The 26,619-nt window shown below is 44.5% G+C and overlaps 1 long non-coding RNA gene across 1 annotated transcript; it reads right to left on the bottom strand.

Annotated features, from left to right (window-relative positions):
* Positions 1 to 2,614: 2,614 nt before the first annotated feature.
* Gm33249 lies at positions 2,615 to 10,137 on the bottom strand. The gene is made up of 3 exons (XR_388798.2): positions 10,075 to 10,137; positions 5,429 to 5,591; positions 2,615 to 2,835 (listed from the first exon to the last, which is right to left on the bottom strand). It is a non-coding gene; the product is annotated as a predicted gene, 33249 (long non-coding RNA).
* Between the last annotated feature and the right edge of the window lie 16,482 nt (positions 10,138 to 26,619).

The raw sequence follows: 26,619 nt of genomic DNA, 5'->3' as shown, positions 1-26,619 counted from the left end.
CTTCCGTTTCCTCTGCTAGGAAGGCATACAGAACACCTGCTCCCAGAACTCATTGAACAATTAAATGGATACAATCCCTGTAATGTACTTGGCACAGTGCCTGGGACATTCTGTGTTCCCTACAAAAGGCCATAAACCAACATACCATCAGCGGTGTTCAGTAAAGACAGGCTGTAGGATATGAGACTGAATCCCAAAAGACGCAATTGTTTTTGCAGGGAACAGAAAGGTTTGTTGGAGGATACACCACTGAACAGGACTTGGGAAAACAAGTCTTCCCTGTAGGGTGAGGAAAGGGGTGACACTGTGGACTGAGTGTGAGAGCATGTTGGTGTTAAGAGAGTGGAACGTGATGGGGGAGTACAAAACAAGTAGAAAGACAATCATAGCTTGTACAGATGACTAGAGCCCAAGTTGAGGCTACTGTGCCATGCAAGTGGACACATAGTGAGGAGTCTTTGCTATTTCCAGAAGAGCACCAAGAGTGTGGAACCTTCCCAGAGTCTTTATTTCTCGTACTTCTCAGCCTCCCTTCCTTTCCTGCTTAGGCTGTGAGTTCCCTGAAGGTGGGATTGCTTGGATCCATTTCCTAATTCTCGGGGATTCAAATGTGACCTAGCTCAGTGCTTGGAGAGCGAATGGGCTCTAGCTTTCTTTGCAAAAGACCAACAGCTCCTCCCCCATCCTAGCCATCTCTCCCCACAAGGATGGATCAGACCCAAGGACAAGAATGAGCATGCATCTTCTAAGTGGGGACTGCACATCCCCAGGTTCTGGACTGACTCTGAAGGAGGAACTCCGGGCTATCAGGTATGTGTATAAACCTGCACGATATACGAGATACATCACAACAGCCAACACTGGGATCCACCAGACCTAAGAACAGCTGTCTCACCCAGAAAGTCCACATGACAGTCATACTTTCAGTCTTGAAGACAGGAAAGTTATATGGTGTTATATCAGTCTAATTCAGTGTGAACTACAGTCCCCAAGTTCAAGGTGACTCCAAGAGAAATTGGCACAAGAGTTGAAGGCAGGAAGGAAGCATGGCTCCTTCTCTCGGGAAGTCAGGTGAAAGACAGCATACAGAGTCACAGCTCGAACACACTATAACATGTCCCAACTGCTAACTCACCTCACTGCTGTGGTGTTGACAGGGATATAACTCATCCAGCTCTTATCAGGTCTCCTTGGATGTTTTCTTTGTGTGGGTGGGGTATAAGTCTGTGTTCTTGTGCACACACACACACACACACACACACACACACACACACACACGGATGCTTGTACATATGTGTAGACATGTGTTTGGAGGCCAGAAGTTGACAGCAAATATCTTCCTCAATCACTCTCTACTGTGTTGGATTTTGTTTTCAGGCAGAGTTTCTTATTGAACCCGAAGCACACAGAACTACTTGCCCGTGAGCTGCAGGAAGCTTCCTGTCTCTGTCTCTCTTTGTGCAGAGATTATGGATATTCACATCATGCTTAGATTCCTGGTGAAGACTGGAGTTTATCCTGCATGGCAGGAATTTTGTGGACTAATCCATCTTCCCAATCCTTTATTCTAGTAAGTCTTAGTCCAGGTATATGTTTAACACTGCATTAAAATATTCCCTCTCGAATTTTTGTGTCACCGAGATTAGAGACAGCAGAGAGCATGTGCTGACATCGTACAGTCCTTGTGGAACCCAGCCAATAGCCCTGGCGTCTGTGTAACAGCCAACTTTCTGGGTAAAGTTCCAATATGAACACCAATTAGCATTTTTGTTTATAAAAAGCAAAAGGGAAAGACATATATATTAGGACTTCATTTCTTTATTACTGTTGTGAGCTACTCCTTGGCCAAATTGAAAGAATAGCTTGTAAATCCATCGGGATCTTTCCTTGACTCACTATATAATGACTAGAACTTTCCTGATTCTCTGAATTTCTTGTAAGTTTTTATTTGCTTGACTAATATTTTCTTCATTTCTTTCTTTTTAAAAGTATTATATTTAGTTACGTGTGTGTGTGTGTGTGTGTGTGTGTGTGTGTGTACATGCACCTATGTATCTCTCTGTCTGTGTACATGCCATGCCATGGCATTCTTGTGAGGTCATAAGTCTGTCCTTCCACCATGTGAGTCCCAAAGACCAAGCTCGGATTATCAGCCTTGACAGTGAGCCCCTTTCTTTACCCACCAAGTCATCCTGCCATCCCATTTTAAATGTGTCTGTTCGTGGAATAAATCAACCCTTCATTCATTGTATTTGCCAGTGTCTCTGCTGGACCAGTTCCCACTGGGGTTAACTGCAGGCCACTAACTGGATACTACTATACATGGAGCTGAATGTGATGTGCAGTGGAATGTGTTATACTGTTTTCCACCATTCACAGGGGATACATATAAATAAACTCAAGCACATAGGCAATAAGACCAACAAAATAACCAGGGAGGGAGTGATGAGTTTTAAGTATTTATTACTGTTGTTTTTAATGTGATTTATTTACTTGTTAGCTTACATAATATAATTTTTAGTAATGGCTGTGTTTAACAGTTGGAGCAGAAAAACTCTGAAATTTAATAATGAACCCTTCGGAGCTGGTATGAGCCAGCTCTTCATTCTATAGGGTGCAGCTGTCTTCACGATTCCAGTTTGTTTTTTTCTCCTTGTGAGTGTTACTCCAGCAATCACACACTGTTGGCCTGCAGTGACTTCAGACACATCACCAGACACAGAAACAGTGAGCCACTAGAGGTCTTCCCAGGTCCCATGGTCGGATATGCTTTAGTGCTTGTCATGTTGTCCTCCTTCTGTGGAACTCAGGTGTCTCTGCTCCAGTGTGTTAGTGCTGATTGACACAGAGATAAAGGGATTTCTTGAAGTGAAAGAAGATGCTGGTCACCCCTGCAGCAAGCTCCAGGTAACTATGTCCATTTCTCAACCAGCACAATGTCCTAAGACAGCTAACATTGAACTCTGGCCTACACACACACACACACACACACACACACACACACACTGCTGGTGGTGTTGAGAAACACCTTAATTCATTCGGGAATCTAAATCAGCCATCTCCCTGGCCCCAGCCATCCATCCCATAATCAGCCTCCAAACGATGACACCATTGCATACACTAGCAAGAGTTTGCTGAAAGGACCCTGATATAACTGTCTCTTGTGAGACTAGGCCGGGGCCTAGCAAACACATAAGTGGATCCTCACAGTCAGCTATTGGATGGATCACAGGGCCCCCAATGGAGGAGCTAGAGAAAGTACCCACAGAGCTAAAGAGATCTGCAACCCTGTAGGTGCAACAACATTATGAACTAACCAGTACCCCGGAGCTCTTAACTCTAGCTGCATATGTATCAAAAGATGGCCTAGTCGGCCATCACTGCAAAGAGATGCCCATTGGACTTGCAAACTTTATATGCCCCAGTACAGGGGAACGCCAGGGCCAAAAAGTGGGAATGGGCGGGTAGGGGAGTGGGGGGGGAGGGTATGGGGGACTTTTGGGATAGCATTGGAAATATAATTGAGGAAAAAACGTAATAAAAATTTAAATAAAAAAAGAAACTATTACAGTGTGCTGGGTCAGCTTTCAGCATCTGTCCCACGTAGCAGCAGCATCGGAGACCGCTGAACCTTACCTGATAGTAGGCAGGTCATATCTGCCATCTTTCTACCTCAAGTCTAAAGAAGCAGCTTAACTAATTGACTTTTTAGTATTGAGTTTGCACCGAGGCTTTGCTTTTGTACACATGATCCAAAATCACCAAATTTCTTCATTTACTGAGATTATTTTCTAAAATATGACAAGTGAGAGACTAAGCCCATTCTGATTTGAAAGTAGGAAGTGTAGCCAAATTCATACTTAAAAAGCTGGACATCCAAGTTACAGAAACTCAACTCACTTCTGAATCCTTCCCTGCTGAGCCTCCTAAGTCTATTCCAGAAAGGTTGAGTGTGCAATACTTTTCTGTTGCTGTGATAAAATACCATGGTTTAAAGCAACTTATAGAGGAAAGAGTTTATTTTGGTTTTATGGTTCCAGAGGGATAAGAGTCTACCATGACAGAAAAGCATGGCTTCAAGTACTAGGCATGGCAGCTGGAGCCAGAATTTGAGAGATCCTAACACGAACCAGACCCTCATTTCAATCATTATAATGAAAAACCAAGACAGCAGAAGAGCACCAGCCCTCTGCACAATGCAGGCATTGGGCTAGAATCTTACCGTACTAAGCAGGGCCTCCTGCACCCGGAGGAGCTTCTTTATCCAGATACAACTCTGCTCTCTCTAGACAAATAAGTCATCAGACACCTGGTCTGCTTAGCGTCTGATGGCTGAAAGTGTTAGAGAAAGTCGTAGACTTTTATCACTGAGCAGATGGTCTCTTTCTGGGGTAAGGAACTTCGAAATCCTTCTCTCTAAGTGTCCTCTGGGGTGGCCAAGGGTGAGGGGCCTGGATGTCATCCTGAGATTTGCCAACTCAGACCCTGCCATCTGCCCAGCAAGACAACTGGATTTGAGGACATCAGCCACAGCTCAGCTTCCAGGGCAGTGTGGGGAACAAGGTGCAAGAGAGGGTCATGAACTTTGCAGTGAGACAAACCTGAGCTCACTTAGTAGCTTCTCTCTCTCTCTCTCTCTCTCTCTCTCTCTCTCTCTCTCTGTGTGTGTGTGTGTGTGTGTGTCTGTCTGTCTGTCTGTCTGTGTGTGTGTGTGTGTGCATGCATGTGTGTGTATATGTGTGCATGTGTGTGATCTCTCAGAGGCCTCATTTTCTTCTTCAGCCATCAAATGGATCCTACTTTATTAGATTAAGGGCGTTTTACAGTAATGCATGTAAAGCACACAGCACAGAACCCGAGCCTAGAAAACACTCCAAATCCTAAGCTATTGGTCCGTACACAGCTCAGCTGCCAAGCCCACTCCTGTGTCCAGGAATAAGCCTGAGTGCCTTTGTTTTGGAGAAAGGAGTCCAAGCTACCCTTTCTCCAAGATCACACAGTGATGAAGTCAGGACTGAGATGGATGCTGGAAGTTCCTCAGTCACACTTTATCCTATCAGATCATTTTACCTCCACCCCCCCCCCCAACCTTTGAGGAGTAAAGATTTTGCCACCATTCTTCTGCAAATTTTCCATGGAGAAAAAGCTTGTATTTCCTAAAGGGCTGTGACACACACACACACACACACACACACACACACACACACCAGGGGAGCCGCTGTGCACCACTGGAGCGGGAGAAATAAATCCTCTTCCAATCTGCTTCGATTCAGTCCAGAAACCAGGAAGCACCCCCTGCTCCAGCCCCCGCAGAGGCCATATGGGCCAGGACAAGGCAGGATTAAGTGTGCCTGCATGAGGGGGTGGAAAGGCAGCTGCTCTCATGACCAAGGGCTCCTATGTGCTCCAGAGCAGGAGGCTCCTCTACCTGCTGCAGCAGATGGAGAGTCTTCGCTGATTGGCTGCTCAGGGGGAAAACATCACCATCCATCTCTGGTCCCTAATGAAGGGTGGAAGCCTGGGACCCATCATCCTCGTCAGCACCACGGAGAGCTGCCGGATCCTGGGCTGAGCACACAGCTGCTCTCAGTCTGGCAGGAGGGAAGGGGGAGACAGAAACAGAATAAAATAAAGAGCGGAGAGAGTGAAAGGGAATGAGAGCAGAATGAAGGACTGAGACAGATAAGCCAAGAGATGCAGATACTGGGTCAGATAGAGCTAGAAGATGGCATACAGAAGAGAATGGGACAGAATTTAAATCCAGGCTAAACAATACAAATGTGAGCCAGCAAGTATCAAGTACTTTCTATGAGCTAGGGGCGGAGATACGTGTGTCCTGTGCACTGCATCTCTTGACCTTCACAAGTATGCTACAGAGGGTACTGAAATCATCCTGCCAACAGATACCTCCTGGCTGCACTCTGCAACAGAACTGGGCTTTACCTCCTGAAAGTACCTGCAGCTTTGGGATGTTAATGCTGAAATTGGCTTCAGCATCCCACATACACCTGCTTCTCACCACTGAAGCAAATTCTTTCTAAAAACTCAGGATCATCTTCTTCTAGTCTGCAGTCAAACCAGTCTTTAAAAAAATCAGGGTTTCCTTTCTCAGGCTCTTGGCACTTGCAGATCTCCTGCCTGGACCTCTATTCTCCATGTTGTTTTTGGAGCTCCAAAATATAATTCAGATCTGCAAGACCACTCTTCAAAGAGGATGTCCTTGTGTTCCAGGTGCCAGTAAAACACACACACACACACACACACACACACACACACATACACACACACACACACACACACACACACACCACTTTACATCTTCTTAGTTGAGTTTTTAATTCGCCTTGCTTTTTATCTCTCAGATAAGAGTCCTGTTCCAAATCATGAGTGTGGCTCTCTTTTCTTCATGCTTGTATTTCTGAATGAAAACACTTCATTAACATATACAAACAAAGTTTGAGTGAACAAATGCTTTTAGAACCAAGACACATTGTTTGGATTCTTACAAAGAGCCAGATGTTTTCAGCTGAGCAACCTGTGTCTCTCCACCAGGCCCCTACACCAGAGGTCTCACCGGGACACACTCAGTGGATGAGATCCGCTTTGGTCCCCATAATAAGTTATTACAGAACTCACCCAGTGGAGGGGGCACCAAATCTCCATTATACCACTCTCTCTGGAGAACAAGATGCTGTACTGCCTTGATCCTCTTTCCACAGGAGACTCTCATTCTGACAGTTCTAGGGAACTTTGGCAAATGAGGACTGTCAGTCGATTTGCCCTTGTGGAATTACTCACAAGTAAAGAGAGCAGCCAAGGGCAGCCCTACACCTGTAGGACAGCTGCAGCCAGCGACCATCCCCTAACCATTCTGACACTAAGCATCCACATCTTCCTCCTTGCTGCACACTATATGACATGTGTCAATCATGAAAGAGGAAGCATACTTCATGTTCATTTAACACCTAGTCCCTTCCCTTCACAGCTGCGAAGCAGGGCCACATTCATACTAGAGACAAAGGCCCCTGACTTGGACATGCCTGGAATCTCTCTCTCTCTCTCTCTCTCTCTCTCTCTCTCTCTCTCTCTCTCTCTCTCTCTCTCTCTCTCCCCCTGTCTCCCTGTGTTTTGAGTGTTATGAAACCTGACCTGGGTTCCTTAGGAGACTGGCATGTATAGGCAGACACCCCTCACTCTGGTTGTGCACAATCCCTTATGATTCTTTTCATCAAAGATTTGTCTCTTTTGTTCCATACTATGTTTTCTTTTTCCTTCAAAAGAACTCAACTTTTATGTTACCCCACAAGGGTCATAGCTGGGAATCCCACTAGTAGAAAAGTCAATTTTTCCCCTGTAGCTTATTTTGGTTGAGTTGCAAATCTAATAGAGATCGCTCTGCTGGGGACATAAGAACACATTGTAAAAATAAACTGTTGTCTTCAAGAAGTGGGTGGTAGATCTCATATTAACAGGCAACACACGTGTTACTATGACTACAGTTTTTAAAAAATTATGAGCAAGCCAAGTGTCTTCTATTATTCATAAAGAAAAGATAATGTTTTGCCATCATGGAAAGATGTGCTCCAAATCCAGACTTGCCTTCTTTTATCAGCGTGTGTAGAAGGGAACAGCATTTCCCTGTGTTTTGTCAGGGATGCCAGCTCTCCAGACACTCTCAGAACACTGTTGATGACAGAGTATCCACAGGGATGGAGACAACCTTCTCAGGTGCTGTCTTCTCAGTGCACATCAGCATGTGGCTGTGAAACTCAGCTCTAAGGACCCTGCTTCAGCTGAGACAAAGCTGGGAGAGGCCCCCAAATCACAGCAGACTCACACACTGCATCCAGAAGAGCTGTTTACAATCCTAGGGTCCAACAGGTCACTTCAGAAGGATACAGTCTGAAGGACAAATGAGAGGGTGACCTCACCAGACATGAGGCAGGACCAACAGCCACATGAGGCTGGACTGCAGGAAGGAAGGTGGATGAGGTGGATCCTCATAGCAGAGACCAGAGCCAAGGGGATCTCAATACTCACTACAGGAACAATATCTAGCCCTACATGGAACAAGGAACAGCAGGCAGCAGATATGAAGCTCCACTTCTCCAAGGGGCTCATAGCTATATAGGAAGCACTTTGGGTACACTGGATAGAATGTGCTACTTCAAGAGGTGGCTAAATGATTAGAGGACTCCCTTCTACGCAGGAAGTAACAGTTTTCATGACCTGCTTAAACCTATAAATTAAACCTGGGAGATTTTACATCAGAATGGGGGCTCATCTTACAAAGTCAGGAGATTCGCCCGGCCGCATGGTGTGGGCAGCAGTGAATTATCAAGGTGCACCCATGGAGCCTATCAACACCCATATATAAGTTTACAAAGGTGTAAATATAGAATTCTCTGAAATCTTCTTCTAAGAAGTGAGAACTGGATGAATGGGTATAGCACTGCCTGCACTCCGGTGACTGGAAAATGGGTCCATGGGGTCAGTCTGGCTCCTCTGGTTGGCCTAAGTAAGGTGGTTCCATTGTTGGGAGACTTAGTGTATTAGTTACAGTGACAAAATATCTGGAAAAAGAAACTTAGAAGGGAAAGGATTTGTTTTGACTCACAGGTTCTGTCCATCATGGCAGAGAAAATGTGATATTGGGAGCTGGGCAACTGGTCATATTGTATCTCAAGTCAGAAAGCAGAGAATGGGGAGGAAGCAGGACAAGGCTGTAGAACCTCAGTAAACCCCTTACTCTAGTGAGGCTCCACCTCCTAAAAGGCTCCATAACATTCCAAAACCACCATCAGCTTGGGACCAAGTATTCAAGCACAAGAGCCCATTTGGGACATTTCAGAGTCAGACCACAATAGCGATTAAGGGAGCACACGGTGAATGATATTATGTCTGCTGTACAAGAACAGAATTCCGAGTGGAGAGCAGGCTTCACATAGCTTGAATCTGGAGGATAGTCATGGAACCAAAGTGAATGTAGTGCTGTGACTATCTAACACAACACCTACACCTTAATAACATTAAAGCAAATGCTTTCTTCTAATTTGTTTCAAGAGTTCAGATGAAGTAAAGCAGAGACATTTGTCTCTGCTCTCTATCTTGGGACCTCAGTTGGGAGGATTCCTCAGTTTTGGGAGAACTCAGGGGCTAAAGCCAAGAATGTCTGGCTGCCATCATTACTTGTGTATCCAGTGGTTGAAATCAAATGCCTGTTAGTTGGACCTCTTGTGGACCGTCAGTTAGAATATCTGTATGTGACCTATCTACATGGCCTTTCATGGGCTTTCTCATGGCATGGCGGCTGGGTCTCAAGAGCAGGCATCTCTAAGTTACAGAAGTTCATGAAGGACTTATGGTGAAGTCTTAGAAATCATACACGATCACCTGGCCACACTGTTAGTCAAGATGGCCACAAAGAGACTCACAGGTCACATCAGAGAGAATGTTAATCTCACAGTGAGGAATATCAAGAGAATGTCACATACAGAAATAGATTCATTTTGCTAGGTTTTGTTTGCTCTTTTGGAGTGTGTGTGTATCTGTGTGTGTGAGTGTGTATTTATGTGTGTACACATTCATGTACTGCACATGTGTAAGCAAATGTGCACACACATGTATGACCATCTGCATAGAGGCCAGAAGTTCACACCTATTGCTTTCTGCCTTGCGTTTTTCAGACAGTTTCTCACTATATTGGATGCTTATGATTTCAGCTGAGCTGACCAGCTAGTGAACTTCATCATCCTCCTGTACTCATTTCCCCAACACTAGGATTACAGATGCCTGGCTTTTATGTGGTGTTGGGGGATCCAAAATTGTGCTTTACCCACTGAGCCATCTCACCATCTCCTTAGAAAGGACCGTGGTAATGTCCTAACCGCCTCTGTCCAGTTCATTCTCAATAAGAATTCTCTACTCTTCACATTTATCAAAGGGATGTTTTAAAATTCTAACCCCCAAGGTAGGCTTCTTCACAGAGTCCTGCCAAAGAAAGGTTAAATGTTTCAAAAGCCATTGAGACCCATTTTCTTGGCTTTTTCTATCTGGCTTCTCTACCATACATACCACAAGGGCTCTCTTTGCTCTCTGAATGTTTCTCTTTCTTCATTTAATTGGTTTGTTTTGCATGGTGTTTGCTCTGTGACCTGTGAGAAAGACATAGTCTCCTTGACAATCAAGCAAAGCATCTTGGTATGTCAAGTCCCCTAAAATGCAGTTCTACGCCACTGTTAAAGTGATAGCCAGTATGATACCTGAGTGTTCATGGATGTCACAAAGACTCTTGACCATTCAGTGTGACAGTTTGCCTCTGATCTTTCAGTGTGACATCATAGACATAATTAGGGTGATTTGAACATTAAGGATACAACATTCCCACTGAAGAGTAGTTGGATGGACTTATTATTAAGGTTATAAATTATTAAGCTCCTTCCGCTCGACTCGAGACTCGAGCCCCGGGCTACCTTGCCAGCAGAGTCTTGCCCAACACCCGCAAGGGCCCACACGGGACTCCCCACGGGACCCTAAGACCTCTGGTGAGTGGACCACAGTGCCTGCCCCAATCCAATCACGCGGAACTTGAGACTGCGGTACATAGGGAAGCAGGCTACCCGGGCCTGATCTGGGGCACAAGTCCCTTCCGCTCGACTCGAGACTCGAGCCCCGGGCTACCTTGCCAGCAGAGTCTTGCCCAACACCCGCAAGGGTCCACAGGGGACTCCCCACGGGACCCTAAGACCTCCAATCGCGCAGAACTTGAGACTGCGGTACATAGGGAAGCAGGCTACCCGGGCCTGATCTGGGGCACAAGTCCCTTCTGCTCGACTCGTGACTCGAGCCCCGGGCTACCTTGCCAGCAGAGTCTTGCCCAACACCCGCAAGGGTCCACACAGGACTCCCCACGGGACCCTAAGACCTCTGGTGAGTGGATCACAGTGCCTGCCCCAATCCAATCGCGCGGAACTTGAGACTGCGGTACATAGGGAAGCAGGCTACCCGGGCCTGATCTGGGGCACAAGTCCCTTCCGCTCGACTCGAGACTCGAGCCCCGGGCTACCTTGCCAGCAGAGTCTTGCCCAACACCCGCAAGGGCCCACACGGGACTCCCCACGGGACCCTAAGACCTCTGGTGAGTGGACCACAGTGCCTGCCCCAATCCAATCGCGCGAAACTCGAGACTGCGGTACATAGGGAAGCAGGCTACCCGGGCCTGATCTGGGGCACAAGTCCCTTCCGCTCGACTCGAGACTCGAGCCCCGGGCTACCTTGCCAGCAGAGTCTTTCCCAACACCCGCAAGGGTCCACAGGGGACTCCCCATGGGACCCTAAGACCTCCAATCGCGCGGAACTTGAGACTGCGGTACATAGGGAAGCAGGCTACCCGGGCCTGATCTGGGGCACAAGTCCCTTCCGCTCGACTCGAGACTCGAGCCCCGGGCTACCTTGCCAGCAGAGTCTTGCCCAACACCCGCAAGGGTCCACACGGGACTCCCCACGGGACCCTAAGACCTCTGGTGAGTGGATCACAGTGCCTGCCCCAATCCAATCACGCGGAACTTGAGACTGCGGTACATAGGGAAGCAGGCTACCCGGGCCTGATCTGGGGCACAAGTCCCTTCCGCTCGACTCGAGACTCGAGCCCCGGGCTACCTTGCCAGCAGAGTCTTGCCCAACACCCGCAAGGGTCCACACAGGTCTCCCCACGGGACCCTAAGACCTCTGGTGAGTGGATCACAGTGCCTGCCCCAATCCAATCGCGCGGAACTCGAGACTGCGGTACATAGGGAAGCAGGCTACCCGGGCCTGATCTGGGGCACAAGTCCCTTCGGCTCGACTCGAGACTCGAGCCCCGGGCTACCTTGCCAGCAGAGTCTTGCCCAACACCCGCAAGGGTCCACACAGGACTCCCCACGGGACCCTAAGACCTCTGGTGAGTGGATCACAGTGCCTGCCCCAATCCAATCGCGCGGAACTCGAGACTGCGGTACATAGGGAAGCAGGCTACCCGGGCCTGATCTGGGGCACAAGTCCCTTCCGCTCGACTCGAGACTCGAGCCCCGGGCTACCTTGCCAGCAGAGTCTTGCCCAACACCCGCAAGGGTCCACACAGGACTCCCCACGGGACCCTAAGACCTCTGGTGAGTGGATCACAGTGCCTGCCCCAATCCAATCGCGCGGAACTCGAGACTGCGGTACATAGGGAAGCAGGCTACCCGGGCCTGATCTGGGGCACAAGTCCCTTCCGCTCGACTCGAGACTCGAGCCCCGGGCTACCTTGCCAGCAGAGTCTTGCCCAACACCCGCAAGGGTCCACACGGGACTCCCCACGGGACCCTAAGACCTCTGGTGAGTGGATCACAGTGCCTGCCCCAATCCAATCGCGTGGAACTTGAGACTGCGGTACATAGGGAAGCAGGCTACCCGGGCTTGATCTGGGGCACAAACCCCTTCCACTCCACTCGAGCCCCGGCTACCTTGCCAGCTGAGTCACCTGACACCCGCAAGGGCCCACACAGGATTCCACACGTGATCCTAAGACCTCTAGTGAGTGGAACACAACTTCTGCCAGGAGTCTGGTTCGAACACCAGATATCTGGGTACCTGCCTTGCAAGAAGAGAGCTTGCCTGCAGAGAATACTCTGCCCACTGAAACTAAGGAGAGTGCTACCCTCCAGGTCTGCTCATAGAGGCTAACAGAGTCACCTGAAGAACAAGCTCTTAACAGTGACAACTAAAACAGCTAGCTTCAGAGATTACCAGATGGCGAAAGGCAAACGTAAGAATCCTACTAACAGAAATCAAGACCACTCACCATCATCAGAACGCAGCACTCCCACCCCACCTAGTCCTGGGCACCCCAACACAACCGAAAATCTAGACCCAGATTTAAAAACATTTCTCATGATGATGATAGAGGACATCAAGAAGGACTTTCATAAGTCACTTAAAGATTTACAGGAGAGCACTGCTAAAGAGTTACAGGCTCTTAAAGAAAAGCAGGAAAACACAGCCAAACAGGTGATGGAAATGAACAAAACCATACTAGAACTAAAAGGGGAAGTAGACACAATAAAGAAAACCCAAAGCGAGGCAACGCTGGAGATAGAAACCCTAGGAAAGAGATCTGGAACCATAGATGCGAGCATCAGCAACAGAATACAAGAAATGGAAGAGAGAATCTCAGGTGCAGAAGATTCCATAGAGAACATCGACACAACAGTCAAAGAAAATACAAAATGCAAAAGGATCCTAACTCAAAACATCCAGGTAATCCAGGACACAATGAGAAGACCAAACCTACGGATAATAGGAATTGATGAGAATGAAGATTTTCAACTTAAAGGGCCAGCTAATATCTTCAACAAAATAATAGAAGAAAACTTCCCAAACATAAAAAAAGAGATGCCCATGATCATACAAGAAGCATACAGAACTCCAAATAGACTGGACCAGAAAAGAAATTCCTCCCGACACATAATAATCAGAACAACAAATGCACTAAATAAAGATAGAATATTAAAAGCAGTAAGGGAGAAAGGTCAAGTAACATATAAAGGAAGGCCTATCAGAATTACACCAGACTTTTCACCAGAGACTATGAAAGCCAGAAGAGCCTGGACAGATGTTATACAGACACTAAGAGAACACAAATGCCAGCCCAGGCTACTATACCCGGCCAAACTCTCAATTACCATAGATGGAGAAACCAAAGTATTCCACGACAAAACCAAGTTCACACAATATCTTTCCACGAATCCAGCCCTTCAAAGGATAATAACAGAAAAGAGGCAATACAAGGACGGAAATCACGCCCTAGAACAACCAAGAAAGTAATCATTCAACAAACCAAAAAGAAGACAGCCACAAGAACAGAATGCCAACTCTAACAACAAAAATAAAAGGGAGCAACAATTACTTTTCCTTAATATCTCTTAATATCAATGGACTCAATTCCCCAATAAAAAGACATAGACTAACAGACTGGCTACACAAACAGGACCCAACATTCTGCTGCTTACAGGAAACCCATCTCAGGGAAAAAGACAGACACTACCTCAGAGTGAAAGGCTGGAAAACAATTTTCCAAGCAAATGGACTGAAGAAACAAGCTGGAGTAGCCATTTTAATATCGGATAAAATCGACTTCCAACCCAAAGTTATCAAAAAAGACAAGGAGGGACACTTCATACTCATCAAAGGTAAAATCCTCCAAGAGGAACTCTCAATTCTGAATATCTACGCACCAAATGCAAGGGCAGCCACATTCATTAGAGACACTTTAGTAAAGCTCAAAGCATACATTGCACCTCACACAATAATAGTGGGAGACTTCAACACACCACTTTCTTCAAAGGACAGATCGTGGAAACAGAAACTAAACAGGGACACAGTGAAACTAACAGAAGTTATGAAACAAATGGACCTGACAGATATCTACAGAACATTTTATCCTAAAACAAAAGGATATACCTTCTTCTCAGCACCTCACGGGACCTTCTCCAAAATTGACCATATAATTGGTCACAAAACAGGCCTCAATAGATACAAAAATATTGAAATTGTCCCATGTATCCTATCAGACCACCATGGCCTAAGACTGATCTTCAATAACAACATAAATAATGGAAAGCCAACATTCACGTGGAAACTGAATAACACTCTTCTCAATGATACCTTGGTCAAGGAAGGAATAAAGAAAGAAATTAAAGACTTTTTAGAGTTTAATGAAAATGAAGCCACAACGTACCCAAACCTATGGGACACAATGAAAGCATTTCTAAGAGGGAAACTCATAGCGCTGAGTGCCTCCAAGAAGAAACGGGAGACAGCACATACTAGCAGCTTGACAACACATCTAAAAGCCCTAGAAAAAAAAGGAAGCAAATTCACCCAAGAGGAGTAGACGGCAGGAAATAATCAAACTCAGGGGTGAAATCAACCAAGTGGAAACAAGAAGAACTATTCAAAGAATTAACCAAACGAGGAGTTGGTTCTTTGAGAAAATCAACAAGATAGATTAACCCTTAGCTAGACTCACTAAAGGGCACAGGGACAAAATCCTAATTAACAAAATCAGAAATGAAAAGGGAGACATAACAACAGATCCTGAAGAAATCCAAAACACCATCAGATCCTTCTACAAAAGGCTATACTCAACAAAACTGGAAAACCTGGACGAAATGGACAAATTTCTGGACAGATACCAGGTACCAAAGTTGAATCAGGATCAAGTTGACCATCTAAACAGTCCCATATCACCTAAAGAAATAGAAGCAGTTATTAATAGTCTCCCAACCAAAAAAAGCCCAGGACCAGATGGGTTTAGTGCAGAGTTCTATCAGACCTTCAAAGAAGATCTAATTCCAATTCTGCACAAACTATTTCACAAAATAGAAGTAGAAGGTACTCTACCCAACTCATTTTATGAAGCCACTATTACTCTGATACCTAAACCACAGAAAGATCCAACAAAGATAGAGAACTTCAGACCAATTTCTCTTATGAATATCGATGCAAAAATCCTCAATAAAATTCTCGCTAACCGAATCCAAGAACACATTAAAGCAATCATCCATCCTGACCAAGTAGGTTTTATTCCAGGGATGCAGGGATGGTTTAATATACGAAAATCCATCAATGTAATCCATTATATAAACAAACTCAAAGACAAAAACCACATGATCATCTCGTTAGATGCAGAAAAAGCATTTGACAAGATCCAACACCCATTCATGATAAAAGTTTTGGAAAGATCAGGAATTCAAGGCCCATACCTAAACATGATAAAAGCAATCTACAGCAAACCAGTAGCCAAGATCAAAGTAAATGGAGAGAAGCTGGAAGCAATCCCACTAAAATCAGGGACTAGACAAGGCTGCCCACTTTCTCCCTACCTTTTCAACATAGTACTTGAAGTATTAGCCAGAGCAATTCGACAACAAAAGGAGATCAAGGGGATACAAATTGGAAAAGAGGAAGTCAAAATATCACTTTTTGCAGATGATATGATAGTATATATAAGTGACCCTAAAAATTCTACCAGAGAACTCCTAAACCTGATAAACAGCTTCGGTGAAGTAGCTGGATATAAAATAAACTCAAACAAGTCAATGGCCTTTCTCTATACAAAGAATAAACAGGCTGAGAAAGAAATTAGGGAAACAACACCCTTCTCAATAGTCACAAATAATATAAAATATCTTGGCGTGACTCTAACTAAGGAGGTGAAAGATCTGTATGATAAAAACTTCAAATCTCTGAAGAAAGAAATTAAAGAAGATCTCAGAAGATGGAAAGATCTCCCATGCTCATGGATTGGCAGGATCAACATTGTAAAAATGGCTATCTTGCCAAAAGCAATCTACAGATTCAATGCAATCCCCATCAAAATTCCAACTCAATTCTTCAACGAATTGGAAGGAGCAATTTGCAAATTTGTCTGGAATAACAAAAAACCTAGGATAGCAAAAAGTCTTCTCAAGGATAAAAGAACTTCTGGCGGAATCACCATGCCAGACCTAAAGCTTTACTACAGAGCAATTGTGATAAAAACTGCATGGTACTGGTATAGAGACAGACAAGTAGACCAATGGAATAGAATTGAAGATCCAGAAATGAACCCACACACCTATGGTCACTTGATCTTCGACAAGGGAGCTAAAACCATCCAGTGGAAGAAAGACAGCATTTTCAACAATTGGTGCTGGCACAACTGGTTGTTATCGTGTAGAAGAATGCGAATCGATCCATACTTATCTCCTTGTACTAAGGTCAAATCTAAGTGGATCAAGGAACTTCACATAAAACCAGAGACACTGAAACTTATAGAGGAGAAAGTGGGGAAAAGCCTTGAAGATATGGGCACAGGGGAAAAATTCCTGAACAGAACAGCAATGGCTTGTGCTGTAAGATCGAGAATCGACAAATGGGACCTAATGAAACTCCAAAGTTTCTGCAAGGCAAAAGACACCGTCAATAAGACAAAAAGACCACCAACAGATTGGGAAAGGATCTTTACCTATCCTAAATCAGATAGGGGACTAATATTCAACATATATAAAGAACTCAAGAAGGTGGACTTCAGAAAATCAAATAACCCCATTAAAAAATGGGGCTCAGAACTGAACAAAGAATTCTCACCTGAGGAATACCGAATGGCAGAGAAGCACTTGAAAAAATGTTCAACATCCTTAATCATCAGGGAAATGCAAATCAAAACAACCCTGAGATTCCACCTCACACCAGTCAGAATGGCTAATATCAAAAATTCAGGTGACAGCAGATGCTGGCGAGGATGTGGAGAAAGAGGAACACTCCTCCATTGTTGGTGGGAGTGCAGGCTTGTACAACCACTCTGGAAATCAGTCTGGCGGTTCCTCAGAAAACTGGACATAGTACTACCGGAGGATCCAGCAATACCTCTCCTGGGCATATATCCAGAAGATGCCCCAACAGGTAAGAAGGACACATGCTCCACTATGTTCATAGCAGCCTTATTTATAATAGCCAGAAGCTGGAAAGAACCTAGATGCCCCTCAACAGAGGAATGGATACAGAAAATGTGGTACATCTACACAATGGAGTACTACTCAGCTATTAAAAAGAATGAATTTATGAAATTCCTAGCCAAATGGATGGACCTGGAGGGCATCATCCTGAGTGAGGTAACACATTCACAAAGAAACTCACACAATATGTATTCACTGATAAGTGGATATTAGCCCCAAACCTAGGATACCCAAGATATAAGATATAATTTGCTAAACACATGAAACTCAAGGAGAATGAAGACTGAAGTGTGGACACTATGCCCCTCCTTAGATTTGGGAACAAAACACCCATGGAAGGAGTTACAGAGACGGAGTTTGGAGCTGAGATGAAAGGATGGACCATGTAGAGACTGCCATAGCCAGGGATCCACCCCATAATCAGCATCCAAACGCTGACACCATTGCATACCCTAGCAAGATTTTATTGAAAGGACGCAGATGTAGCTGTCTCTTGTGAGACTATGCCGGGGCCCAGCAAACACAGAAGTGGATGCTCACAGTCAGCTAATGGATGGATCATAGGGCTCCCAATGGAGGAGCTAGAGAAAGTAGCCAAGGAGCTAAAGGGATCTGCAACCCTATAGGTGGAACAACATTATGAGCTAACCAGTACCCCGGAGCTCTTGACTCTAGCTGCATATATATCAAAAGATGGCCTAGTCGGCCATCACTGGAAAGAGAGGCCCATTGGACTTGCAAACTTTATATGCCCCAGTACAGGGGAATACCAGGGCCAAAAAGGGGGAGTGGGTGGGCAGGGGAGTGGGGGTGGGTGGATATGGGGGACTTTTGGTATAGCATTGGAAATGTAAATGAGTTAAATACCTAATAAAAAATGGAAAAAAAAATAAATTATTAAGCTTATAAATATCTGTTTATAATTAAATTGTTAAATATGTGCACAGTGCTTTTTTGAGATAAGTTTTGCCCAGGATAATGTCAAAATAACAATACTTCTGCCTGGGACTCAGTCCTGGGATTACAAGCATGTATCGTGATGCCTGATATACATACCTGACTAAAACTACATTCTATTTGCTTGTGAATGTACCTTTCTTGCTATGCTATACAGAATGGCCATGACCTCAGGAGGGGGCCATGCAAGAGGTTCATTTTCACGTATTGGTCTCTGCTTACTCATCTGTAAAGTGAGGGCAACAGGTTTTGTTTGTTTGTTTTGTTTTTTCAACATCAGTGAATGCCTACGAGGCCTCGGCACAAAGCGGTGGTTCAGTCACTGGAAGTTATTGTTATGAAAGCCTAAGCTCATCTATTCTCTCTCCCAACAAGATCATCTCTAGTTTTGTTTCCTAGAAGAATGGCAACATCTTCATTTCAGTGCAAACAGCATCACTTATGTTTGTTCTAATGAAATTTCTAACAGCACATGGCACGTGGATGGGGAGTCTCCCAAGAATTCTGGGGCAGGGAGGCTTATTTTTATTGTGGTTCAGTAAGGAAGAAGCACTCAACCTCTTAAGGCAGAGGCGTTTGTGCACAGGGGACTGGTCCTCTGGGTCATGGGTGACAGGAAAGCTGAGAGAAACAGAACAAGATAATGAGGCAACCTTGATAAGCAACAACAGAAAGCCTCCACTACCCCAGGCTATGAGGACAGAGAAAGGAAGAGTGACTAGAAGAGACTTAGAGAATCAAGAACCATAAAGCAGGGATAGCACTTACTACCCCATTCAAGGTCGCCATGGAGAGGGCAATGCTCCAGAGTCTGACTTCTGTCTCCCCAACTTCCACCAGCACCTACTGCTGACTCAGTTTTACTAGGCCCTGGAGATAGAAGACTAGGAAATGCCGCTTGTCAGACCTAGCCCCCTTCACAAAAAAGGATAGAGCAGACAGGAAACCATCTCCCTTCCTTTATTTCTTGCTTATCTCAAAGTCTTCAGGTGTCTGCACTGGGCATGGGGACTCATTGGGTGTGGGGCTGTGCAGGAATTAATCTGACAGTCTGTTCTCCAAGGATACATGTAAAACCAAGCACAGCAGTCCCACAGAGTACTGCCCCAGGTAATGTTACCCACCCCACATCTTTCAAATTTGAACACTCAAAATTCAAAGAACACTAAATATCCCAATACGAAAACACTAGCCATTATTTACATGTGGAAAGTATTCATTAAAAAAAAAAAACCCTTCAACACCATACTTTAATAAAACATTCAAGAACAGCTAATTATCCCAGCTCTGTACACTCTCCTCGGTCCACTTTTCTTCCCCTTCAATCCACCTTTTCAAACACATTTCCCACCACTCATCCCCTTCTTAAAATGCTTCGATTATTTTCAGAAAAAAATACTACAACCTCCCAAGAGGGCTCTAAACAAATAGCCTGTTCCTGTGCCCCCTATCTCCTCTGTGATGATCTGCTCTCTGCAGCACCATCTACTGTTCTGTGAACTTAGCAATCCTCCCCTGCTTTCATTAAGTCCACCCTCATCTTATAAACCTTGGCGGGAGCTGAGTCTCCCCGCCTCCCTTGCCTGAGTCTCTCACTGTAGCTTTCATGGCATTGTGTGTCTTTTCCTTCTAAAGAGTTATCTCATGAGCGATCTTACATCTGTCTGCATTAATATCTACCTCCTGGACATTGTCACAGGGCAGAAGCTGTCTTTGCTTCTCTTAATGGCAACTTTGTTATTAAGCATAGTGGCTGCATCATGATAAGCATTTACTAAATATCTGTAGATGTCTTTCAGATCAAGCGATGAGTGAATAGGTGGGTGAATGAGTGGTAAGGATGGTAGATAGGATAGTGATTGGATGGATAGACAGATGAACGCATAGAAAGGTAGATGTATGATGTCTTAATGAGGGTAGAAGGCAGCACCTGTGTGTATAGGTGAATAGGTGAGTGGATGGATGGAGAGTGGCTTGAAGGGCAGGTAGATAGCTCGGGAGTGGAGAGGGAAGGGGGAGGGAGGAAGGAGGAGACATGAGCTCCTGTGTGAGTGTGTCAGAGTGTGTTAGGAGGGAGCACTCACTAAATAAGTTCTAGAGATGAGGATCTTTGGGAAGTTGCTCTCTGATGCACATAATAACCAAGAAATCAACTCTTCTGTTTTTTATTGCCCTCATACTTTTGTCCCCAGACAAATGATGTTGTTTAAATCAGTTTGGGAAAGGGCATTTTTAAGCTATTGAAATGAATATAGTCACTGCTCCCCAACCCCAGGAACAAATTATTATAATCAGATATAAGTTGTTTTAAATTTTTTCTTTTATTTAGTAGTAGTAGTAGTAGTAGTAGTAGCAGCAGCAGCAGCAGCAGTAGTAGTAGAAGTAGTGTAGTGGGTGGGTTGTTAGAGTCAGTTCTCTCCTTCCACCTTTATTCTGAGGACTGAACACAGGGCACCAGGCTTGTGCAGCAAGTACCTTCACTTGCTGAGCCATCTCCCCAGCCTGGATATAAGTTCAGAATCACAAAAATTCCTTTTCACTCTTGCCTTTTGGTTTTTACAGGCACAAAGAGGCCAAATTAGAACCATTTTCCTTCACAGGGCCAGTAAATGAGTTTAAGACATGTGATGGATAATTTTATGTGCCAAACTGGCTAGGCCATAGAGTGCCCTGTTATTCAACCAAACATTATTCTAGATGATGTTATCAAGGTATTTTGTAGGCATAATTAATGCTTGTAATCAATTGGTTTTAAGTAAAGGAAATCTTTCTTGGTATCTTGAATGTGCCCCGTGGACAAAGAACCTTGAGGGTAAAGCAGAAATTTCTCTGAGGGAAATAAAAGACAAAATTATCCCTGTGAAATGAGTCCTTGGCTTGTGCATGGGAATAGGGGCCTGTGCCTCCTGGTTAGGTGTCTAGCTAGCTTTTTCTCAAATTGTGTACACCTGGCTCTATAGATACAAGCTCATAGGAAGTCACTTATCACTGAAGGATGGTGGATTCTGAGAGGCCTGCTGCTAGTCACTTTCATCATGTTTCAAGCATCATGGTGTCATTACTCAAACTCAGAGGTCAGTATCACTCCCTTCAGTGTGCCCTTTGGATCCAGTCATGAGACTCAGCAAACACAAGACATTTGTGGTCGTTGCAGTGTAACAAGGCATGTTCTTTTTCTAGTTTTCTTCAAAAAGGTTTCTTTCTTTCTTTCTTTCTTTTTTTTTTTTTTTTTTGGCTTTTTGAGACAGGGTTTCTCTGTATAGCCCTGGCTGTCCTGGAACTCACTTTGTAGACCAGGCTGGCCTCGAACTCAGAAATCCGCCTGCCTCTGCCTCCCAAGTGCTGGGATTAAAGGCGTGCGCCACCACGCCCGGCAAGGTTTCTTTCTTAAGTAGAAGGAATAGATTCTAAAATAATTAAACAAATACATATGGTCAATATATAAGCTAGTAAATAATTATCTGTCATTATCAAGTATCATGGTCCCATACATAATTGAATGAGCTATGTTAGCATGGCACTGACCACATTGTAGACTCATTTACACCAGCATCATCAGAAAGGCATTTTTGACATTATGGTGGCTATTAACACTGGGTGATGCAAATTCATCAACTCCATAGTAATCCATGGAACCACTGTAGTACATGAAGCCATTGACTAAACTGTCATTATGCATCACCTGATTGTATGCATACTTATATACCTGTCTATGTCTGAACGTCTTCCTGGAGGGAGGGGGAAGGGGAGAGCAGATCCATGGTCTGTTTTCAGGCAGAAGAGGTGATAGAAGAAGCTCAGATGAAGAGTCATGAGCAAATCCCCAAACAGATCCAGTGAACACTCCATGACAGGCTCTGACGGTACATAGGGTGGGTTAGTACCTGTATCTCAAGGGCCCCCACATATGGCCTGAGATGCTATTTACACTCCAGGGATCACTTTCTCAGGCTCTACACAGGGTGGGTTAGTACCTGTATCTCAAGGGCTCCCACATATGGCCTGAGGTGTTATTTACACTCCAGGGATCACTTTCTCAGGCTCGACAACTTCGTGGAATGGCTCTTTCCAGTTTGCAGGAAACATGGCAGCCTTTGCACAATAGCAGAGCTGGAGTGCTCTCCTGGATGCCCATGAGGGGGTTGAATTTCAGACTAGCATGTACTTTTATGATGACCTTCATGTTAGCCAACTACTTACCTGGAATTGTCCTCCCTGGGGCAGAAAGCTCATCTTTTTTCTTCTTCATAACAGAACAAGGCTAGAGTGGGGCTCCAAGAGTAGTCAGGGAGCCTGTGATGGCACAGAAAGTTCAACCTTGGCTTTCCAACAGGTGCCGCAGGCTGCTGCCTCTTCGAGAGTCAGCACACTGGAGGAGACAAAAGAGAAACACAGACGACACTGGGGTGCTGTCAGGAGATGCTGAGATTGTGGGAGGATACAGTGTCTCAAGAAAAGGGAAGAGACAACTTCCTGGAGCCGCTGTGAAGACTCCATACGTGTAGGTGTGACTTGAAGAGTGGGGATGATAGTGGCTCACTTTGTAATCTTTGGAGGGCTCACTCAGGGTCTCACATTTTCCCAGGGGCTCTGCATAGACAGTCTCAGTTAATTCTCACAACTCTCTGAATCACGAGCTTGCCTTAGGACCTGCCTCTGTAGAGGAGGACACAGAGAGTGAGGAGGGAGAGCCCAGGAAGCCCGGGTACAAAGCTACTGCCCAACTTCCCAGGCAGGAGAACAGCATTGCAACAGTGCCCCCTGGTCCATAGTCAAGCTGTACAGGAAGCTTGCTCGTCCGCAGAACTGCATTCTCAGAGCATGAGTAATGGATTTGTTTCTGCTAAAGCCAACAAAGTGAAATTATAACAAGTTCTGGTTTCGGGTAAAAATAAGATACTGAAATTTAATGTTAAGAGTGTTCATATATCTATTTTTTCAATATTTAAATTAGCTCTTTAAAAGCACAAAAACCACATATATTAAAATGTGCATTTCCCTTTTACTTTAGGCTCCAATATGGCTCAGCACTGCTCTGTCACAGCCCGTATTTATGTGAAATTTGGATATTTTCTTTACTGTGTGCTTTTTATTTTGTGACATGATCTCACTGTACCATTCTGGCTGGCCAAGAATTGAGAGAAAACTACCCACCTCTGCCTCTCAAGCATCAGATAGTTTAAAGGCATGTGTCACCACACCCAGCCACTGTGAATTGGGAGGCATTCTTTTGTTTTATTTGTGCATATGTTCTTGTGTGTATACATGTACATCCTAGAGCATGTTTACATGAATGTTTATGCATCTGCAGCCAGAGATCAATGTCAGGCATCTTTGTTAGTTACCTTCCACCTTGTTTTTTGAGACAGGGTCTCTCACTGAATCTGAACTCATTGATTGGGCTAGACTGGCTGGCTAGTGGAGCTCAGGGATTCTCTGGTCTCTATTCCTCTAGTACTGGGATTACCCATGAACGGTGCTGTTATGTTTTTATGTGACCAATGGGTATCCAAACTTGAGTGCTCCTGTTTGTGTGAAAACCCCTTTTCTGATGGAGCCATCTTTCCAGCATCTGAATGCTTATTTTTCAGAATTGATTTACAATACCATTGACTTGGTCACTGAGATTTTTGATGCATATACCTTACTTGTTGTGCTCTGCCAAGACAAAGAAAGAACCAAGAGAGATGAGAGACCCTCTCTCTGCCTGAGGAAGCCACAATGTGTGCCTGAACATAAATAGAATTACATATTATTTTATATTTGTAATACAGTCAATGTAATCCTAATACTTCCAAAAAGTAAAAATTTTGTATCCACGTAAAATAAATAAGTTTAGGTAATTAATAGATAGTGTGTATATCAACTAAAGCATACTTGATACTGTTGTACTGTTTGCCAAAATTTACTTTGGGAAGAGATTTTATGTACTCTTGCAGCAAATGGAAAAACAACAACTAGAAAGTGATGAATAAAATAGTTTTCTTTATTGCAATAATCATTTCACTAAATATATGTAACAAGACATACTTGTATACATTATATATCTAATGAATAAAATACCTGGCTAAACACACAAAAAAAGAAAGAAAAGAAAAAGAAAATGAGACCCCATCTTGTGAGATTTCCCTGACTGTGGACCATCATGGAGACTGATTTTTACAGAGAAGAAGGGACAGGCATGACCTAGGGTGGGGGCTGATCAGCAAATTCGTAGAAGATATTGCCAGGGCTTCAGGGCTGGGCAGAAGGGAGTTGAGTCTGAACAGACTCAAAAACCACCCAGAGCCTAAAGATTGTAAGCTCTATCGTCAAGGGAAGCTGGCATCCCCCACAAGTGGGGGGCCACGAAGGCAGCTGAGGCAACCACACAGAAAGGAATGTGAACTTCTGTAGAGTACTGCTATGGGACATCATTCACAAGAGACAGTTCAGAAGGCAGACAGCACCTAAAATCAAAATGTGTTCTTCTAATTCATGTAGGACCCTAAAGAGGGCATGACTATGAAGTGAGAAACATTGAGACAGATAGGCAATAGACTAGACTCCTTGCTTTCAGTGGGAACATCTATGGCATCCAGGGACAAACTGTTTACCCCAAGGACTTCCAGGGACATAAGGCTCACTACACTTTGATCATGACCTCACATAGGACCCACCCCCACAGTGCAGAAGCTGAACAGATAGCTCAGATATTAAGCATCTCTAGTTATCTGCAAGAGGACCCAAATTTGGTCTCCCAGTACCCACAATGGGCGGTTTATACTGCCCTCCCCAGGCACCAGCACATATGTGTACATACATATATGCACACACAGATGCACATAATTAAAAGTAAAAAAACAAAACAAAACAAAAAAGGAATCTTTAAAAAATTTTCAAGGTGAGCGGGTGGTGGTGGCACACACCTTTAATCCCAGCACTTGGGAGGCAGAGGCAGATGGATTTCTGAGTTTGAGGCCAGTCTGGTCTACAGAGTGAGTTCCAGGACAGCCAGGGCTATACAGAGAAACCCTGTCTTGAAAAAAAAAAAAAAGAAGAACAAAAACCTTGCAAAGCACATCATGTCACTCAAAACAACCCAATAGTTCAGGTAATTTGGGACCTTCAACAAATCTGCTTTCAAACAAGTCTTGTCTTCCTCCCAAGCAAATTTTATATTCACCATCCTCCTCATCTATCCCAGAAGTCAGGGGCCTAGCTGTAACCACTCGTTCACATTCTTACCAGGGACCTCCAGCTCATGTCATCACTACAGTCTGTCAGTAACCAAGCCAGAAAATCCCATAAGGCATACTGCAGAAAGACTGTAAAACAGCATTTAGCAACTTTACTCATTATAGGCAAAATCTAGAAGCAACCCAGGTATCCTTTTGTGAGTAATGGATAAACATTGCTATGACTAGGTTATAAAATAATACAAGCACGTGCAGGGTAGGGGAGCCAGTCAAAAGCATTTGCTGAGAAAAAGAAGTAGGGGTTAAGGGAACATACTGTTGAATCCTGTTTGAGAGTTCAAGGGCGCACACACACACGTGGCTTCACATTCAGAGCAGGAGATGTAGGTCAGCTGGGAAGGGATACAAGGCAAGTTTCTGGAGTGATGGAAGTGTTTGCTGTATCGATTTGAGTGGTAGTCAACACTGGTACATGCACATTAAAAATGCATCAACCTGTACTCTTAAGATTTGTGGCTTCTACCCGATATAAATTACACTTCGATTTAAAAACATATAAAAAACAAATAATTTTTAAGCGGAGGTGATTGATGGGTGAATGTGTACATATAAATCTTTGTAATGATGCTAATTCATAAGTTCTGGCTGAGATCTATTCAACATTGCCCAAGAGAATTTTCTCCTGTGTTATAGATGTTCGTTGTCTGCTCCATCCAAAAGGGGAGCCACATGTGGTTGTCAAGTGACAGAGCAACTGATTTTTTTATTTTGTTTTATTTTAGTTAGTATGGAGTTGGGTATAAATAACTACAAGTGACCAGTGGCTAGATTCTGGGTATTGTGGCATAGATTTCAGATACATCAGTGTCACATGAAGAGATGTAACTCTCCCCGTTCATGCAGTAGTGAGAAGATTGAGCAGGACCCACGGTGATGTGTTTGCTTTGGGGTGGGCAGGATTTTAGAAT

This window comes from Mus musculus, chromosome 11 (assembly GCF_000001635.26).
Source record: "Mus musculus strain C57BL/6J chromosome 11, GRCm38.p6 C57BL/6J".
NCBI classification, from domain to species: domain Eukaryota; kingdom Metazoa; phylum Chordata; class Mammalia; order Rodentia; family Muridae; genus Mus; species Mus musculus.
This window is presented reverse-complemented; position numbering and strand designations above follow the sequence as displayed.